Below are 5,000 nucleotides of genomic sequence, written 5' to 3'. Positions count from 1 at the left end.
ATTTTCTTAGCAGTACCGTTGGCAGCAGTACAGTGTGTGTGTGTGTGTGTGTGTGTGTGTGTGTGTGTGTGTGTGTAAGAGAGAGAGAGTGTCTGTGTCTCTGTGTATGTGTGTGTGTAAGAGAGAGAGAGAGAGAGAGAGTGTGTGTGTGTGTGTGTGTGTGTGTGTGTGTGTGTGTGTGTGTGTGTGTGTGTGCGTGTAAGAGAGAGAGAAACGGAGAGAAAGAGAGAGAGAGAGAGATTGTGTGTGGTTGTGTTTGTGGTTTTTGGCGTGTGGGTGTGTGTGGGTGTGTGTGTGCGTGTGTGTGCGTGTGTGTATGCGTGTGTGTGTGTGTGTGTGAGCACGTGCATGTGTACATGGGTGTGTGTTTGTGTGCATGTGAGTGTGTGTGCGTGTGTGTCTGCATCTGTGTCTGTGTGCCTGTGTCTGTGTGTGGGGGGGTGGGGGTGGGGGGGGGGGGTGAGGGGGAGGCAACGTATCGTAAACAGGCCGTCAGTTGTGAAAAATGATCTCACCCTTTATCGCTGACAAGAGGTGTTAGTTTAGAGAAATGACCCCTGTGCTGAGAGAGGCAGGTGAGTAGGTGTGTGTGTCTACTGTCATGACAGACGGTTGCATTAGGATCCGAAAAGTTCAATCAGAGCTATAGAAAATAGAGAGAAAGAGAGAGAGAGAGAGAGAGAGAGAGAGAGAGAGAGAGAGAGAGAGAAAGGATCCTTCCTCTGCTCGTTTTGTTCGTTGTTTGTTTATTTTGCTGTTCGTGTTATTGGTTTGTGTGTGTGGATTTGTTTTCTTTGTTTGTCTTTGTTTTTGTTTCCACGCAGAGCTCCCCGCCCTCTCTCTCTCTCTCTCTCTCTCTCTCTCTCTCTCTCTTTCTCTTTCAAACACACACACACACACACACACACACACACACACACACACACACACACACACACACACACACACACATACACACAAACAAACATAAACAAACAAGCAAACAAACAATGGCGTTATTTAAAAAAAACAAACAACAACAAAAAAACCAACAAAAACAAACAAACAAACATACAGCTCCCATTCAAACGAAAAGTCCTATTGTTGACGAAACCAGAATTAGACGCAAAACAACTACAGCAGATATCCCCTTTTCCCCGTTCCGCCCACACCCTCACACCCCCACCTCACCTCCACCCACACACCCTGTTAAAACGTCAGCAGAAAATCTATGAAGGACAAAAACCACTACTAAAACCGGCTGTTTCTTCTTTCAAAAAATAAAAATAAATAAATAAATAAAATAAGGGGAACCACCCACTAGTGTGTTGTTTGTCGTTGATAAAGAGAGAAAGAGAGAGAGACAGAGAGAGAAACAGAGACAGATGAGACCGACAGAGAGACAGACAGACAGAGACAGATGAGACACAAAGAGAGAGAGACAGAGACAGATGAGACACAGAGAGAGACAGACAGAGACAGAGACAGATGAGACAGACAGACAGAGACAGATGAGACAAAGAGAGAGAGAGAGACAGAGACAGATGAGACAGAGAGACAGACAGACAGAGACAGAGACAGATGAGACAGACAGACAGAGACAGATGAGACAGAGAGAGAGAGAGAGACAGAGACAGATGAGACAGACAGACAGAGAGAGAGACAGAGAGAGAACTCAGAACTCAGAAATCAACACGTTTTTTATTCAAGGTTTAAGATTTTAGGCATGGCCCATTCTTCCAATCTGGAAGTGTGTGTGTGTGTGTGTGTGTGTGTGTGTGTGTGTGTGTGTGTGTGTGTGTGTGTGTGTGTGTGTGTGTGTGTGTGTGTGTGTGTGTGTGTGTGTGTGTGTGTGAAAGAGAAAGAGAAAGAGAGACAGACAGACAGACAGAGACAGAGACACAGAGACAGACAGAGAGAGAGAGAGAGAGAGACAGAGAGACAGAGAGGGGTACAGCCAGCCAGCAGGTGATACTGATAGTGTAGTTTTCAGTGTAATTAGCAAGCAGGAATATCGATCAAAAAGGGGTGATGCGTCGACTACTGGGTCAGTCAACAGAAATCTATTGAAGTCGCGTGTGTCCCCATCACAAGCAAACTTTCCGCCCACATGCCTGTCTATTTTGGTGACGTTTCGTCCTTCATTCAACTTTTTTTTTTTTCTTTTTTTTTAAATATATATCAGGCGTCGGCACGTCACCTTTATGTGTGTGTGTGTGTGTGTGTGTGTGTGTGTGTGTGTGTGTGTGTGTGTGTGTACGGGGATAGGGGGTGTCGTGTATGTGTGTGTGCGTGCGTGTGTGTTCAAGTGTGTATGTGTGTGTGTGTGTGTGTGTGTGTGCGCGCGCATGTGCATTCGTGCGTGTGTGTGTGTGTGTGTGTGTGTGTGTGTGTGTGTGTGCGTGTGTGTGTGTGTGTGTGTGTGCGTACGGGGATGGGGGGTGTCGTGTATGTGTGTGTGCGTGCGTGTGTGTTCAAGTGTGTGTGTGTGTGTGTGTGTGTGTGTGTGTGCGCACGCGCGCGCGCGTGTGCATTCGTGCGTGTGTGTGTGTGTATGTGTGCATGTGTGTGTGTGTGTACTAATGATGCGTGTGTGTGCGTGTGCGTTCGTCAGTGCGTGTGTGTGTGTGTCTGTGTGTGTTTGCGTGTGTGTTTGCGTGTGTGTGTGTGTGTGTGTGTGTGTGTGTGTGTGTGTGTGCGTGCGTCTCTGTTGATGACAGAACAAGGGGTGAGGATGGGGTCACACACAAACAGAGGGAGCCGAGAGAGAGACGGACACACACACACACACACACACACACACACACACACGAGAGAGAGAGAGAGAGAGAGAGAGAGAGAGAGAGAGAGACAGACAGACAGACAGACAGACAGAGAGAGAGACAGAGACAGAGAGATGGGGTGGACGGGAGATAGAAAATTGAAGATCAAGCCATACAATCCAGCCTTTCGCTGACTGAAGAAACCTTTGAACCTTTTCCTTCGATGCTGTGACCTAAAATGAGGTGATTCATACAGGACAGGGGAGCAAATCCGATTGTTATCTTTGTTACAAGCTGATCAATATTATACTTGTACCTTCTGGTTACCAAAAAAATTGGTGCAGTGTTTTTTTTTTTTTCCTGTGTTATTGTGGCTACGGCGACAGAGAACTTCAGAGTGATTAATTTCTCGATTCGTTTAGCTTTGCTGTCGCTGTTTGTTTATTTGTTGTTATGTTGTTTATTTGTTTCTTCCAAGTTACTACTACTGTTGTTGTTGTTGTTGTTACACCCTTATCCGCATGTGTCGGACCCCCCCCCCCTCCGACCCCCCCCCCCCCCCCCCCCCCGCCCTACACACACACACACCACACCCCCCACCCTCACACACACACTCCAAATTCGTTCGCACCGAATTCGTACACCGAACCCTTACGCCCATACACACACACACACACACGTTCCATGTTCGCTCTGACCGATATAAACCTTCCTTCCAGCAGAAAGGAAACCAAGGGAAAATAGGGCAAGTGAGAGAGCGCGAGAGAGGTGAATGGAACTGGAACGCAAAGAGAGAGAGAGAGAGTGGGGGAACCGAAGAGAGAGATAGAGAGAGTGGGGGTGGGGGGGCGCAGAAAGACCCGAGAGAGAGTGGGGGGGGCGCAGAGAGAGATAGAGAGAGAGAGAGCCGCAGAGAGACAGAGAGAAGGCCGAAGAGAGAGAGAGAGAGAGGAGGGGAGGGGCCGCAGGGAGAGAGAATAGGGTTGAGAGGGAAAGAGGCCGGAGAGGGAAGGAGGGAGGAAGGAGGGAGGGGGAGGGAGGTAGAGGGAGAGGAGGAAGAGGAGGAGGTAGGTGAATGAAAAGGAGGCGGAGCTTGTAGCGGTCAATGACCTGAGAGCCGGCTGCATGACCTGGCTGGCTCCACTGGCTGCTACAACTACCACTGCTGCTGCTGCTGCTGCTATGCCGCGCGCGCGCAGAAAACACAACACCAGGGGGAGCTATTTTGATGATGAAGGGGCCAGCTCGGGTTTTGTTGGGGTTTTTGTTTTTGTTTTTTTTGGGGGGGGTTTTGTTTGTTTGGTTGGTTGGGGGTTTTTTTGTTTGTTTGTTTGTTTTTTTCCTCCCCCTTGCGTCATTCGACACTGATCTGGTGTGCAAAGCACAGTGACAGCAGCAGCAGCATCACTCCTACTCTGGAGACCTGATTCTTCTTCAGTCCTGTGTACAACTCCACCCTGATAATGATGATGATGATAATAATAATAATAATAATAATAATAATAATAATAATAATAATAATAATAATAATGACGTGTCTGGCTGGCCTACCTTCGATATGGTACTCTTCTAAACTCTTGGCTGGGTGTGCTTGGAAGTTAAAGGCGGCATTTCCTTTCAGCCCCCCCCCCCCCCCCCCCCCCCCCCCACCCCTTTTTTTCCCCATTTATTCCTTCTTTTTCTTTCTTTCTTTTCTTAAAAAAAACAACTTAGTTGTTGCTGTATTGTTGTCTTACCCCCCAACCCCTCTTCTTTTTTTTTCTTTCTTTTTTTTTTTTCTTCTTCTTCTTACAGCGTCAGATGTAGGCCGCAGGAAGAACGAATGACTAAATGAATGATACGGGTACACATAGCCACGCCTATCCTCGGTCGGAGACCAAGTTCTAAGAGAGAGAGTGTGTGCCCGGTGGGTTGGAGGGGTTTTGGAGGGGGGTAGGGGGGAGGGGGTGGAAGGAGGTAAGGGGCGGTTAACTGGATGCTAAGGAAGAATTCGATTCTGCTTTTAATTAAACGCCAGGCCAGGCCACCAATCCCTTTTCAGTCGTGTGTGTGTGTGTGTGTGTGTGTGTGTGTGTGTGTGTGTGTGTGTGTGTGTGTGTGTGTGTGTGTGTGTGTGTGTGCGTGTGTGTCTCTGTGTGTCTGTGTGTGCGTGTCTGTGTGCGCGCGCGCGTGTATGTGTGTGTGTGTGTGTGTGTGTGTGTGTGTGTGTGTGTTTCCAAATCAGGCGTGGCTTCCCCTTCCCCTTCTCCTCAGTCTTTG

The sequence above is a fragment of the Babylonia areolata genome, chromosome 19 (genome assembly GCF_041734735.1).
Source record: "Babylonia areolata isolate BAREFJ2019XMU chromosome 19, ASM4173473v1, whole genome shotgun sequence".
NCBI classification, from domain to species: domain Eukaryota; kingdom Metazoa; phylum Mollusca; class Gastropoda; order Neogastropoda; family Buccinidae; genus Babylonia; species Babylonia areolata.
The sequence above is the reverse complement of the archived record's forward strand: the minus strand, read 5'-3'. Positions refer to the sequence as shown.